This window comes from Macaca nemestrina, chromosome 10, assembly GCF_043159975.1.
Source record: "Macaca nemestrina isolate mMacNem1 chromosome 10, mMacNem.hap1, whole genome shotgun sequence".
NCBI classification, from domain to species: domain Eukaryota; kingdom Metazoa; phylum Chordata; class Mammalia; order Primates; family Cercopithecidae; genus Macaca; species Macaca nemestrina.
Genome location: NC_092134.1, coordinates 49,311,830 through 49,328,666, shown reverse-complemented (window position 1 = coordinate 49,328,666; position 16,837 = coordinate 49,311,830).

The following is a 16,837-nucleotide window of genomic DNA, read 5'->3' as shown; positions in this document are numbered from 1 at the left end:
TATCCTGCCTCTGTGATGCTAAAAACCAGATGACAGACAGGCTGGCCAGGACTTCATGCCTTAAAGAGTCCAGAACATGTTTTTGGACCAAGAGTAACTTGAAGAATCTAGTGTGGAAAATAATATCAGCAATGTCCTAAATGCTTTTGATCACAATTATAATATCAACAAAGATGGCTAACAGTGAGTTATTATAAAACAATTTCCCTTGGTGTTGATCTTGAGTCTCAATTACTGTTGTCAGCAGAATGGAGTAGTTTATATGTATTGTAAATAAAACTAAATATATTTCAATAACTCAATCACTTTTATAATTATTTTTCTTATGTTGATACTAAAATCCAATTTCATCTAGACATACCCAAAGATGTTTGGTGATGATTGTCATCGGCAGTACTGGTCACAGGCAGTAGTCGATTATGGGGGAAAGTTACAGAAATAGATTGGAGAAGAAAATGGCCCAAACAGGGAATTACATTTAAAAGCCTATGTTGAAGCTAAGTGTGCATATCAAGAGATGAGAAACCTTTATATAAATTTGAGTGAAAAATATGAATGAAATTAAAAATCAGGAAACATAATCTATGTATTGATACATAGATTCTACGTAATTCTACGTATCAAGGAAATGTAATCAGAAGTCAAAATGGCACGATTGAATGGGTGTGGGCATAAGCTATAAAAATAGGAGTTCAAAACTTAGCTCCACTTCTTACTGTCTACAGCATATAAACCTCAGTTTCATCATCTAAAATATGAGAGTAATTATCTGTAACTTACTGATTTGATATGAACATTAAATTTGAAGATGTATATGAAATTTATAGCAAAATATCTTAGTAAATTAAGCGATTGTCTGGCAAACAGTCACTGAATCAGAGAGTCAAGAATGAGACTGAGCTGCTATATCCTCTTTAAAGAATTGTCTATTCATGTCCTTAGCCCACTTTTTGATGGGATTATTTTTTTTTTCTTGCTGATTTGTTTGAGTTCATTGCGGATTCTGGATATTACTCCTTTGTCAGATATATCGATTGTGAAGGTATTCTCCCACTCTGTGGGTTGTCTGTTTACTCTGCTGACTGTTCCTTTTGCTATGCAAAAGCTCTTTAGTTTAATTAAGTCCCAGTTATATATCTTTATTTTTGTTGTATTTGCTTTTGGGTTCTTGGTCATGAAATTTTTGCCTAAGCCAATGTCTAGGAGGGTTATTCCAATGTAATCTTCTAGAATTTTTATAGGTTGAGTTCTTAGATTTAAGTCCTTAATTATCATGAAATTTTTGCCTAAGCCAGTGTCTAGGAGGGTTATTCCAATGTAATCTTCTAGAATTTTTATAGGTTCATTTCTTAGATTTAAGTCTTTAATTAATCTCGAGTTGATTTTTGTATAAGGTGAGGGATGAGGATCTAGTTTCATTCTCCCACATGTAGCAATGGCCAACAAGTATATGAAAAAATGCTCAACTTTACTAATGCTCAGGGAAATGCAAATCAAAACCACAATGCAATCCAATCTTATTCCTGCAAGAATGGCCATAATCAAACAATAAAAAAGTAATAGATGTTGGTGTGGATGCAATGAACAGGGAACACTTCTACACTGCCGGTGGGAATGTAAACGAGTACAATCACTATGGAAAATAGTTTGACGATTCCTTAAAGAACTAAAAGTAGAACTACCATTTAGTCCAGCAATCCCACTACTGGGTATCTAACCAGAGGAAAAGAGGTCATTATACGAAAAAGATACTTGCACACTCATGTTTATAGCAGCACAATTCACAATTGCAAAAACACAGAACCAACCCAAATGTCCATCAATCAATGAGGGGATAAGGAAACCGTGATATATATATAATGATATATATATATAGATCATGAATGTCTAAAACATGCGGGATTTTAAAGGAAATATACATGATATTAACATTACCTACATTGTGTATTATCCCCTCTGAATGGGAAACTTAAGAATGGATTGGGCAATCAATAATTGGGAGAGATTACTTTTACACATACATATATACAATGATAATCATCACTGTCTGTATAATCAACCACTGTATGGCTAAAGACAAATGATAATATCTGCCAGTATTTTTCAACCTTGCTCAGATTATATTATGGCCAGAAAACTTGGCTATGTTAAGAAAGACATTAATGGTTACAGAGGAATTAGAATATAGACATTTTAAAACATTAGGCCATGGTTGTAGTGCCATATGGCCACATTTTTTTGTTATCCATTTGTTAAACAAATATTTATTAAGCAGCTACTATGTTCTCAGCCATATTGGGAACATGGCCTAGTGATATAGGGAAAATGATACAGACATGGTCCCTAAAGCCTTCATTTCCATAAGTCAGGCAAGCAGGCAAACATTAGGCAAACACATAAATAAATTCTAACAAATACCAAACAGCAATTAGTAGAATGCACACAATTAAAATAAAGTTATGTCATTGAGAATATTTGATTGTTTTCTTAGATTATGTGACCAGGGAAGGTTTCTTGGGCTTCCATGTGAAGAATGAGTTATAAACGACAGAATAAAAGCAGTGATCACTAGTAAAAGACAATTACAGTGGTCAATTGTAGGAGAGTGGTGGTTTGAAATACTTTCAGATTAGTGAAAATGGAGAAAATTAAAATTAAAATATTGTTGACATATTTTACAATAGTATCGACAGGACTAACTCGTAAGTTGCATGAGGGAAATGAGGAAAGAGGGAAATCAGAGTAACAATGTGATATTTGGCTTGAGCTTTTGGGTCAACAGATATAATAGCAGAGCTGGGAAAGTCTGAGGGACAGAAGATTTGGAGAAGAAAACAGAGGGCTTCCTAGGGGAAGGTGTGTTAAAGTCTGATGGATTTTTTCTATACATCATGGAGAAGTTCAAGAGACAATTGGAATTCTAAAATCCAGAATTGGAGATGTAGATTTTAGAGTAGCCAATATATCTTAATAAGTCTGCTTATCTTGACCTCCATTGCTTTGTACAGCTCCCTTTGGTTTTTACTTTTATAGCCAAAAACTTCCTTGATTTTACATTTTCAAAGTATGAATTCCAGGACCTTTCTCACCACCTTCATTGGCTCTGTATCATTAACCTCAGGAAATCTGCAGAACTTTTTAATTTTTTAGACTATAGTACAAAAAATGGTTTCTTGAATGAATAAAACAAAAGAACATTTGTGCCTGAATCATGGGGCTCTCTCTACTCTGGAATTTCTGTTCTTTCTGTAAAGAATAAAAGTTAGTAGTGTTTTTAATTTTTAAAAATTTCTTTAAAACTCTGGTTTTAAAAAAGTCTCCAATGGAACCCTGGGAAATAGAAGAGGTAAATCAGATATATTCTGTGTGAAGGACACTGGGAGAGTTCAGTTTTTCAAGCTAACATGCTCTACCCCTTGCTGGTACTGAGAGCTATACGCTTAGGGCTCTGTCTGTATGTCAGAGGATTAGATTATATCTAAGTCCCCCTCAAAGACTAGCTTATGATTTTATTAAGATATTGCCTCAGGAAGGAACGATCTCCTATGAATTCTGCTGGGTCTGAATTACTTTTAGGCTGTTGCCAATTCCAGAATCTGCAGGTGGTAACCTACTCATGTGGGAGCACCTGGATAGTCAGAGGTTAGGGATGGAGACAGAATCTGACACTCAGTAACGTTCTGCATCATGCAGAGGAGTTGCTCTATGATTTGAAACACATGGTACATAATACACAGAGTGGAAAAACTACACATTGATAATTGAGATTTTACAGTGTGATATTGTGCATCTCCTCTTTATTTTCACAGGCAAAGGAGCTGATTTACATCCATATTTTCTGAATACCTGAAAGATTAACCATTTATGCTTTTTAACATTTAAAATGTCTTCAATTTACAAAGTAATTAATGAATACATATATTATCTTCTTCTCCAAATTTTAAAGCACACATGGAATGTATTTTAACGGCATTTCCTTTATCAGCGTCAAGTCATCACAATGAGCAATAATATTTATGTTGTGCTATAGATAGAAAAGATAGTAGATGTTAATGAAGTTCCAGAGGACTAATTTAACACATCATTGATTTACAAGTGTATCAATTTATCCTCGCATACTTTTGAATTGCTTGTCTCACTATGGTTAACAGATATGCTTAGGGATTATTAAGATGTATGTAACTATTTTTCAATCCTTCCTTTACTACTTTGCTAGAACAAAAGACTATCATTTCAAAGGCATTTGTAATCAAAGTGGTGGTTGCTCTTTCCTTCCAATTCTTTCTAGAAAATTTATTGAGCACCTAATATATGCCAAAAATTTTTCTAGGCACTTGGGACATATTTATGAACAAAACAAAGAGTTTCGCCTTATATTCTAGCAGTGAGGGGAAACAAAAATATCAAAATACTTAAATATAGATAAAATATTGTATATATTAAGCATATGCTATTTTTCTAAATGAAATTAATGGATAATAATAGAGACTGAGAGCATTGGGTGTGAGGGATGATGGTGGAAAAGAACAGGTGGATCTCATTAAGAAGATGACTTGCAGCAAATATTTAAAGGAAGTAAGAGAATTAGTCATGGAGACATCTGGGAGAAGAGGCTTCCAGGCAGCAGGAAAATTAGCTAAGGCCCTGTTTGGGGAGCCTTCCTGGAACAGCATCGAGGCCAGTGTGACTGGAATGAATAGTGATGGGGAAATAGCACAAAATGAGGTCAGACAGAGGACAGAGGACAGATTATGTAAATCCTTGTAAGTGATTGTGAGAACTTTCATTTTTACTCAGTTTGTAATGCAAAGAAACAGCCTTTAAGTTGGAGGTGATGTCCCGGCATCCTGAAGCTCACTGAATTTTCTAATCCTTCACTGATATACATAGTGGGCTTCTGAAACTTAATAGGGTTTATCTTCCTTCCTTTGAAGTACATGTGTTGTATTAAAGCTTCAATTTATTTTCCATTGCTGGCTCATCAGATCCTATTGAGATATCATTGATAAAATCAATATTGGAATAATGTAACATTCTACAGAATGTCCAGTTCGTATAGGGCTGTTTTGAGTATATTATAACAGAGGGCAGAAAAGTTAACATAGCCTTGTGCAAAAATATAAATGTTTATGACATTTTCTATCCTGGGCGATTGTGGACTGCTTCTGATTCTTGTTGAGAAGTGGGGGAGAAAAAACATTCTCCAGATTAATGACCCCATACTATGTACCTGAGACTTTGTTCATTTGTTCTAGCAAAGATTCCACATCTGACATACTGGCCTCAATTGGTGTTATTATATAGTTAATCTTGTAGTAGTTCACTGGTGTCTTCCATGATTCGTCTGCTTTTTTATAGGAGCAGAAATTGTATATTAAAAGAAGATACAGTGGGACCATTGAGTAATTTGCATCTTTAAGTTGGTACTAATCTTTGCCATTCCTCCTTGGATGCAATATTGTATTTTATTTTCTATTTTGGCTGAGAGTTGGTGTAGTTGTTTGAAAGGTGTCATTCTACTTGGCTTCTGCCACTGTGATAGCTTTTATCTCAAGAAAAGCAAAACAAAACAAAACTGAACTAAACTAAACTAGTGTTCTTCTAGCTATCAGGTGTGGGTGTTCTAACTAGGAATGGTGAAATGGTCACAAGATTTGTCTGGAAGTCCAGGAGTCCCACAGCAGACCTGACCTGAGGCTGACTCAGTTTATTATCCAGCATCCACATTTTTTCCATTCTAATTTTCTTTGGCAATGATAATGCTTTTGGCAATTGTCATCAGTGTAAGCTTGAAACCTATAGACAAGAGTTCTTTAACTGTCTCCCTTATGCTTTCCCAGTGAATTGTACCTGAGTAAATAGCTTTAGGGAAGGCCTGAGAGTTTGTTTACATCATATACTTGTCATGAGATTGCTGGATCCTTCCTCCTAAAAACATAAACCCTTTTCAGTGAGTGAGTTCTTCATCTGAGAACTACCTCAGATCTGAAAACGGGGGGAAAAAAAGTCCATACTTGCTTGGTCCATCCTCTCTCATAGTCCTAAAGATCTACCCTTGATTTTTTTGTTGAATTACTACAGTGATAAACTTTTTGGCTGCCCATCTAGCTTGCCTTAGGTTTTATTAACTATCTCCATAGGTCTCTGTAGTAAGGCCTACTGGCCTGCTCTCAAGTGTTCCATTCTTTAATATCATTGTGCCTGACTCTATAGTTACATATGAACATCTAGCCTCTATTATGGTCACTACTGTCAGTGAGCTCGGGGCAGTAACAGCATCTTCTCCACAGATTCTGCTATCCACAGGGACAATCTTACTGATTTAGAAAATCTTATACTCTGGGACCTCACACAAGAGATGATTGCCTAGAATGTTTCGGTTTTATGTAGTAAATACCTACTAGTATGAACACTTCTCTGAGGCTTTTGATCTCTTGCCACAACATTTTGGCATTTCTACTTCACTTAAAGTGGAAAACACTTTCAGCCTGCTTCTAGTGTTCAAGTTCCAACATAGTAGTAATATAACTTCATTCTTCCAGGGTACTTATCACAGAGTTAAATCCTCCTTCATGGAAGAGTGCACCCATATTGATAAACTGATAAATTCTCCTTTGTCTAACCTTTTCTCTTCAATTCAGTATTTTCAACATCTATTTCCGTAAATATATACCATATTTCTTCTTGTACATGTTAGCTTGGTCCAGCACTTTTACTGAGTATAAACTTTTCACTTTCAGAATCCCAGTACGCCCTGAGATATATTGTGATTTGAACCTAATTACTGGTCTGAGGACCAAGAAAGAAGTAGGGGCTATATCCTGAGGGAGCTTGTATTCTCTTGCAAGGCAGAGACTCCTGCATCATCTTTAAACAAGGGCTCGGAATTGGATCACATCTCTAGGTTTTCAAGTGCACTGAGCCACATGTACACGTCCCAAGTCTCAGGTTCTCTTCTTCCCTAATTAGAGCTTGGATTGAAAATCAAACCTTCCCTGGAATTCTACTACCCTTAAAATTACATCCTGTGCCTGATCCTTAGCTTCATCTGTCCTTTAGCTCTAGGAGAAGAGAATCTCTTTAGAAACTGCCAAGAAAGCCCTCTGTTTTTCATATTTTACCCTAAATTAATGATTAATTACACTTAACCCTTTATTGTTTTCCTCCAATGCGTTAGTAAAATCTAGCAACATTCATCCGATTTTGTCATCCTATGTAATTAGTATTTACTCTAAACCTCTAAAATGGCTGATATATTATAGACACAACCACATTTCCTTTTACTAAGGCATTTTTACATCTGTGAAATGTATAACAATGGCACCACTAGGTTTTGCCAGAGGCTGTCAGTACTCTATCTAACACCATTGATAGTATTCTCATTGCCAGCCAGTTGGCTGGTGATTCAGCTCCAAAATCCCACGTTAGAGTCTGCTTGCTAGGAACATGCTTAGAAAAAATTCTCCTCAGTGGAAATCTCCAGCAAACTGAATTTGAAATGGATATTGTACCCAGGAGGTTTACTGGAGGAGAGTAATGGAGTAAGAGAAGCAGGATAGTGTAGAGGTAGACGTTGAAATAAGATTCAGTTGCAATGGAGATCTTAGCCGATCCTACTAGATATTCTAGAGCTCAGATGGGCCCTCACTGTAGTCCAAAGTTTAGGCAAGAAAGCTGGGCCTTTGCATCCCTGTGAATAATTTTTACTGGATACAAACTACCTCTTGAGGAGGGGTATAATTTTGGTACTTCAACTCCCATCCATTTTGATCAGGGAAATTCTTGGAGAACGTTTAGGTGTGAGCTCTAAGCATCTAATACTCCTGGCATGTAGGGAAACAAGTAGCTCACTACCTATGAAGGGATCTTGGCAGAAGTACAACATCCAGTTTATCAGCAGAGTGAATGAAACTGATTTGAGGAGAAGAGAGAATTTAGCTTTAGATGTATCCCCCCAAGTAAGAAAGGTTTATTTGACATTCAAATGGAGATTTAAGTAGGCAGTTTGAAAGAGTTTGGGGCTTAGGAGAGGAGTCTTGGGCTAAAAAGAGAGAGAGATTTTTTCCATGTGTGTAATTTCAAGAGCTACAGGATTAATGCAAATATATATTCTAACTCTCAAACTGTGTTCCATTATGTGCCTGTTTGCTATTGTAACCTTCTCCACTGCCAGAGTGTCCAATACTCATCTCAGCCTCCTGCAAATTATAACATTTTTTCTGCTGTCTATCATCATCTTGTTTTTGTTCATCTTTCCCTTTTGATTTTCTGTGTTTCTGTGCCTCTCAAGTATTTTAAATTTCTCATATGCTAATCACTAGCAAGTGCCATTGAGTTATTCTTCAACTAATCAAGTCCAGCCCTAGGACTCTGAATGTCGTTAGTCCTGCAGCAAAGGATTTCTACAGAGCAGGGCTAGAATTCTGAATAATAAGGGCCTTCAGTGAAAGGAAAAAAATAGAACAGATGCTCAGTTGCTAACCAACATTGTACACTGTACCCTTCTTATATTTCTTGCACTCCTCTCCATAAATCAGTTCTTCAGTTAGAGATTCTCATTTCATAACTTAAAATTTTTATAACATTATGTTATATATAGTTATTTCATTTTGGTCTCTCAGATTAGAATATAAACTCCACAAGTTTTGGGTTCACTATCCTCCCCCTAGTGTTTGGCACACAGAAAATGCCCAGTGTAATTTTGCTCGAAACCCTGCCCAGTCAGAACCCACCATTATTTCTGTCATCAATTAATTTAATTAGACTATTTAAAGATAAAATCTTTTGATCTTGCTTTCTTTACATTGTCCTTGGATGTAGAGGATCGGCTTTAAAAAAATACTTTATAACTCAAACCTCTTACAGAAACTTGAGGCTTTTGGCTTAGAGTTAACCAAGAATTGTCTCTAACTCAATATATGTTTTAAATCATTCTTGATATGATTTAGTAGTTTTTACATTATTTATTTTTAATTGTTTTATTCCATATACGCATGCATGCATAATAAGCATGTTGAAAGAAGCTACAATATTTCTTACTAACTGGGAAAGGCTGTTGATGTGCTTTAATGAATCTGGAAAAAAGATATGAATGATTCATTATTTGTAGCAATAATTTGTTAGAAAAGTATAATCAAGCTTTTGAAAAAATTTGTAGCTTACCTGTTTTTGCAGAAGAGATCTTTATCAAATTTCATGACTTGATTCGTTTTAGTCTACTATAATAAGAATTGGGATATCTTACTGTTCTTTCTAAAAATTATACATGCCTTTATTTCAATTAAGTTAAATTCAAAGAAATTGGATTATTCTCCAAGATATGTAATAAAAGGAAATAGGGCATGCTTTTTATCAGTCACTTCAAAAGTTATTAATTTTCCATTTTTAAAGATATCTTTGGAATTACAGCTCAAATAATAAGCATACCACTCTCCAAGATCAATGAATTAACAAGAAAATAACTTTAAAATTAAACTTGTATGTATTGTAAAGTGCTGATTATTGGTGCAAAAATTTGAGGTATGACCATTTACTTGATTGTAATAATATTACAGATGTGATAATAGTCTATAACCCAAACTCAATATTCAATCATTTAAAATGTGACTGTAGTATGAGAAATGTACATAAATGTAAATACAGAGCAAAGTTACACATAATATGAAATACAATAGCCTGAGATATATAAAAGGTAAAGGATTTCTATTACGAAACCATCCTCCCAACGGGATCTGGTAAGAATTACAAGAATAATTTCAGAAATGTATTATTCACTGTAATTTGTGAGACCTTTATTTCACTTTTAATGAACTGACATTGGAAAGAAGGATATATTTAAACATAGGTGAGTGTTTGTCTTTAACGAGTGAGAGATGATCAGATTTCTTACATAGAGTTATACTATTATTAACTGGAAGCACTGTCTTATGATCAGAAATTTAAGGAATATTGCCGAGACAGTGATGTAACAGTCTCTGTTCTTGTAAGTCTTTTGGAAAGGGTTATGACAAAAAATAATATACAAAGGAGGAAAAAGAAAACAAAAACTTTTCTTTTTCATAATCTAAAATGCTTTATAAACAATTGCATATTAGATAAAAAGTGCATTTTTGTTCGACATTTGTCTTTTGAAAGTCTACATTTAACATTTTACTAGTTTATGGATAAATGGAACCTGACATGTAATTCCAGAAGGCATACAGACAAGAGGAAGAGGCAGATTTCTAAATAAACAACCATTCAAGCATGAGTGCTGATAGGCTGTGAGGCAATCTGTAATGTAGGTAGAAAGTGTTCTGTAGATTTATAAAGGTTTGTTCTATTTATGAATATCATTAATGGCTTTTTAAAGGAGGAGAGTTATTTGAGTTAGCTTTAAAGAACAGAATAAAAAGAACTAGTAAGAGAAAAGGAGAATTCTAGATAGAAGGACTTTTAGAAAGATAAAAATTGTGAAAGAAATATAAGCATGATTATAAGTCATTTGTAGCCTGCCATTTGAACTACTAGAGACATTCTCTGGTGGTATCATGTCCACTTTGCTTTCTGTTCTAAATGGAGATATTTAAAAGTCATTTAGTGACTTCCAAGTTTCCACTGAATCTGCTTTTTTATATTTCTAGACCATTGCTTATTTAAAAAAAGAGAGAGAGAGAGTTATGTCCTTTCTATAAGTAGGCCTGCTCCAGGAAAATTCAGAACTTCAATTTTCTGTCAGAATATTTCAACAAATGTGGTCTATTTTACCATGGCTTTCTGCCTATATTGACAATCCCAGACCTAGGACCCTGGAATACCATGTAACAAAGGCTATCTTCTGTGATTTACTTTAAAGCTATCACCATTCTTTGGACTTGCCCTACCCAAAAGTGTATTACTTCAACTTGTGCATTGGATCATCTGAATGTATATAATTCTTTTTGAACTCAAGTGAATTTGGCTGTTATGCTATCAGATGAAAGGGAGACATTAGGATCTGTTTCATCTTTACAGAGAGTCTAAAGATTTTTGTAAAAAAAAGAATACAAAGGTTAATCCAGATGTACTTTGGCTTCAGTGAAGCCAAAGTTCATGACCATTACTTCTGCTTATTCACTGCTCCTGTTTATTCAGTGTCTACTGCTTAGAAGGAGCAAGTTCGCAGAAGGAGACAGTGAATTCAGGTTTGAGTATGATAGAATTTAGGTGCTCATTGAATATCTATTATAAATACTACTGCTACTAATAGCTACCATGAATCAATTGCTAGTTTTATAACAGGTATCTATGTTCTTTACATGAATTGACTAGTTGTTTGTATAAATAACACCATGTGTTTATAGATAGGAAAATTAAAATTTTAAAAAAGAATCAAAAGAAAAGTTTAAAATGTTCCATATATTTGAAAGTCATCTAAAGAGATGATAGATGAGGGTTCTAAAGTAAATATAATTGCTAAGAGAGAGTATATGCAGTGAGAAAAAAGAGCTGTTAAGCCTGACTAAATCCTTATTCATATACAGATGAATTGTTTCTACATTTGGCTCAATTCTGCTGCTTATGTCAAGAGGCTAAGGTGATTAAGAGTCATTTAATGGTCCAGAAGCTTGGTAAAGAGAAAGCAATAGTTTGCTTATCTTTCAGGGTTAGGTGCCAAAGAAAATGACATGACTGAAAATGAAAATTCATAGATATATACAAAGTGCTTTATCTGTCAGTGCCCTGAGAGGAAACAGATGGCATATTTTAACTGGATAATTAGAAAAGACTTTAATAAAGAGTTTATGAAAACTGTATGAGATACTCACTACAGGGTTAGTAATGCTGGACCCTACCAACACCACTAACTCTAAAGCGGAGAAAATTGCTGGCAGATTCAGAATGGAAGAATTGTGTGAAGAAAACCTATTGATACAAACTATGCCATTCAGTCTAGGGATACATCCAGCCTTTGGGAATCCCACTGAAAGAAACACAGTACAGTACAGAATTTTCTTTACTTTCTCCTCTCCTTTACCTTCAGTCAGTAGTCTGCACTGGCCAAAGCCAATCATATGCTGAAGGTTAAGAGAGTACATTGATGTAGATCAAGTAAGTCAGCTTCCTGAGACAATACAGCAACGTGGAGAAGGGCAAATAATCATAAGATTATGTAAGTTTGCACACAAAAATCAGATGTTTATCAGCAACTTCTTAAGGGTCTATGAAGACCCTTCTCCAGGCTAATACACAAAAGATGTACCTTAAGAGGATAAGAAAAATACAAATATAAGAGTTCTGAGGAGAAAACTGAAAAGAATACCAAACCTTAAGAGGCAAGAGAAACTCTCTTTCATGTTGTTACTTTTCCTCATAGGATTCCAAACAACCATTTCTTTCTGTTCCTCATTCTATCCCCTGTCCCTTTTTTAGTATTTAGGGACAAGTTATGAATATAAAAATACAGATGGCATTATCAGTTGTATCACATACTTCAGTGTCAGTATGCACAAAAAAGGACACTTTATTTTGTTAATATTCGGTCACTAGTGATATGAAAGATAATTTGCAATAGAGAAATTGAGTAGAAGCAATATTTCAGAAGAATGGAGGCATAAATACTTCCAGAAATATTAGAAGACATGAGTTTAAATTATCCATTCAGGAAATTTGATGGTTAATACACAATACCTTAAGGTAAAAATATCAGACCAAAAAATTCTTCCTTAGGAAGCAAAAGAATAGAATATGTTTCTAAAATAAAGGAATACTAAAATAAGACATTCAGGTGTGGAAGAATAATAAAGTAGATTTTTAGCGGAGATGCCTTGCAGGATAGGTACGAAGGTTGGAATTCAGATGACAATAGAGTTGGCTCCTCAGTGAAGAAATGGCATATTTTTTTCTTCAAATCAAAAGATTTGGTGATGAGTCAGAAAATCTATGAACTGAAACCAAAACCAAAAACAAAAAAGTTAAGATATCCCATCACAGTTTACACCCAACTAATATAAGAAGTGTGGTCATCTGCGTAAGTGTGAGTTCCATGCTAGAGTATTTTAATTAAGAACTTCTTAAAAGGAACAGAGATTCACTCAAATCATTTTAAGTTTTATATATATATATATAATATATTATTTGGAGCTACACAGATTGTAAGGCCATGAATCACACAAAATATAAAAGAACGATTAGGCCTTGGAAAGAGCCAAAAGATTGTAGTAGCTTCAGATTTTTTCAGGAATTAAAACAGATTACTCTGAATCCAATGCTACAGGTTATGGATATGCATTTTAGGCATTTTATTGCTTTGTCATGAATATAACTCATCTATATTCTTTGTGTCTATTTCCCTCACTATACACTAGATGTTAGTTTCCATGCTACTCGGTTAAAATATTCTGACCAGCCTTGTTCAGAAATGGCAAGATTCTGAACTTTGCACTAAACTGCTGGCAGCGTAGCTTGTCTATCCTTTGATGAAATGCTAACCTGTGATTTAATTAGTTTTGTAGAGGATTTGGAGTCACAGAGCATTGTTATATATGACTACTTTTCAGTGGGAAATATGAGCATAGCATAGCAGGAAGAAGTAGTCATCTGGACTGATGTATCTAGTATGATGTGTGAGATATTAAGAATCCAGATATTCCACCACAAAAAAGAAGAGGTAACTATGTGAGGTGATGAATATGTTAGTTCTCCTGATTGTGGTAATCATTTCACAATGTATATCTATATGAAATATTATGTTGTACACTTTAAATATATGTAATTCCTGTATTAGTTTGTTCTCACGCTGCTATGAAAATAATACCCAAGACTGGGTAATTTATAAAGAAAAGAGGTTTAATTGACTCACAGTTCTGCTGGCCGGGGAAGCCTCAGGAAACTTACAATCATAGAGGAAGATACCTCTTCACAGAGTTGCAGAAGAGAGAATGAGAGCCAAGCAAAGGGAGGAACCCCTAATAAAATCATAAGATCTTGTGAGAACTCACTCACTATAATGAGAACAGTATGGGGGAAACTGTTCCCATGATTCAATTATCTGCACCTGGTCCCACCCTTGACACATGGGGATTGTTACAGTCCAAGATGAAATTTGGGTGGGGACACAGAGCCAAGCCATATCAATTCATATTTGTCAATTACATCTCGATAAAGCTAGAAGGAATAAAAAAAGAAACTAAAGCTAACGCCAGTCACAAAAAGTCTTCTCTAAATTGCTCAAATTTGCACACTTAAAGATATTGACAGTTCTTAAGACCAGAGAAGTAGTTATCCACGGAGCACCTTCTATTTTTTGAGAGAAAACTGATAATATATCTAAACCACATAGGTATCCTTTATGCAAAATAGAATAATATTGGACATGTAATCTAGTTTGCTGAAAATTTAAGATCCTAAATCAGTTTCTGACCTCAAGAACTGCAATTAACACTACCACCCTCTTCCCCTTAATTTGTACCCAGAGGGAGTGCTGTGAAAAAAGAGGGCAAGGATATGTTTCTTCTAAGTCATTATTTTTAAAAAATTCTTTGTTCTACTGATGTTTATGGAGTGACTGCTATTGGTTGCTACAAATTAGGAACTATTCTAGGCACTAGGGATACAGTTACAAGCAAAAAGATACTAGCTTATTTAGTATTCTTGTATTTCTCTATTAACATTGACCACAACACACTGTATTTTACTGTTCTGTGTACTCATCAGGAAGTTGCCTGACAAATAGTAATTTGATAAGTTATATATTTAGGGAAATTAAAAGAACTAAGACCTTCTTGTATGATTACTGGGAACATTCAATGCATTTTAAATTAGGTTTGTGTCTATGTGGCAACAAAAAATTAACTAGAGATGTGTCAAGCCAGGCTCAATGTCAAGGTGAATATCAGAAAAATTTATGTGCAGTGGTAAAGTTTTATCCTCCAAGTCCTAGCAAAACAAATTAGCAATTTCTTTTAAAGAATTACAGAATACCTAGGTTTATTTATATATTTATTACTTTTATAAATTGCTTGTGGTGATTTCTTTTCCCCTAAAATAATTATTTGAGCTTTTTGCTTTGTTTTCTTCTCATTTATTAAACACACTCTTTTGTTTTCTTCTCATATCTTAAACATACTGTCTTCACTTTATTCTTGTGCCTTTTGAATTCAGCCAAATTCCTCTAGGAGTATTTGTAGAATAGTCTCATTCTCTGTGTTATTCATAGTATGTGCCCTACATTTCTAAATTTTTTTTTAAATTTATTTATTATTATTATATTTTAAGTTCTAGGGTACATGTGCATAACGTGCAGGTTTGTTACATATGTATACTTGTGCCATGTTGGTGTGCTGCACCCATCAACTCGTCAGCACCCATCAACTCATCATTTACATCAGGTATAACTCCCAATGCAATCCCTCCCCCCTCCCCCCTCCCCATGATAGGCCCCGGTGTGTGATGTTCCCCTTCCCGAGTCCAAGTGATCTCATTGTTCAGTTCCCACCTATGAGTGAGAACATGCGGTGTTTGGTTTTCTGTTCTTGTGATAGTTTGCTAAGAATGATGGTTTCCAGCTGCATCCATGTCCCTACAAAGGACACAAACTCATCCTTTTTTATGGCTGCATAGTATTCCATGGTGTATATGTGCCACATTTTCTTAATCCAATCTGTCACTGATGGACATTTGGGTTGATTCCAAGTCTTTGCTATTGTGAATAGTGCCGCAATAAACATACGTGTGCATGTGTCTTTATAGCAGCATAATTTATAATCCTTTGGGTATATACCCAGTAATGGGATGGCTGGGTCATATGGTACATCTAGTTCTAGATCCTTGAGGAATCGCCATACTGTTTTCCATAATGGTTGAACTAGTTTACAATCCCACCAACAGTGTAAAAGTGTTCCTATTTCTCCACATCCTCTCCAGCACCTGTTGTTTCCTGACTTTTTAATGATCGCCATTCTAACTGGTGTGAGATGGTATCTCATTGTGGTTTTGATTTGCATTTCTCTGATGGCCAGTGATGATGAGCATTTTTTCATGTGTCTGTTGGCTGTATGAATGTCTTCTTTTGAGAAATGTCTGTTCATATCCTTTTCCCACTTTTTGATGGGGTTGTTTGTTTTTTTCTTGTAAATTTGTTTGAGTTCTTTGTAGGTTCTGGATATTAGCCCTTTGTCAGATGAGTAGATTACAAAAATTTTCTCCCATTCTGTAGGTTGCCTGTTCACTCTGATGGTAGTTTCTTTTGCTGTGCAGAAGCTCTTTAGTTTAATGAGATCCCATTTGTCAATTTTGGCTTTTGCTGCCGTTGCTTTTGGTGTTTTAGACATGAAGTCTTTGCCCATGCCTATGTCCTGAATGGTACTACCTAGGTTTTCCTCTAGGATTTTTATGGTATTAGGTCTAACATTTAAGTCTCTAATCCATCTTGAATTAATTTTTGTATAAGGAGTAAGGAAAGGATCCAGTTTCAGCTTTCTACTTATGGCTAGCCAATTTTCCCAGCACCATTTATTCAATAGGGAATCCTTTCCCCATTTCTTGTTTCTCTCAGGTTTGTCAAAGATCAGATGGCTGTAGATGTGTGGTATTATTTCTGAGGACTCTATTCTGTTCCATTGGTCTATATCTCTGTTTTGGTACCAGTACCATGCTGTTTTGGTTACTATAGCCTTGTAGTATAGTTTGAAGTCAGGTAGCGTGATGCCTCCAGCTTTGTTCTTTTGACTTAGAGAGAAGAAGGCTTCAGTCCATCAAACTTCTCAGAGCTAAAGGAGGAATTACGTACCCAGCACAAAGAAACTAAAAATCTTGAAAAAAAAGTGGAAGAATTGATGGCTAGAGTAATTAATGCAGAGAAGGTCCTAAACGAAATGAA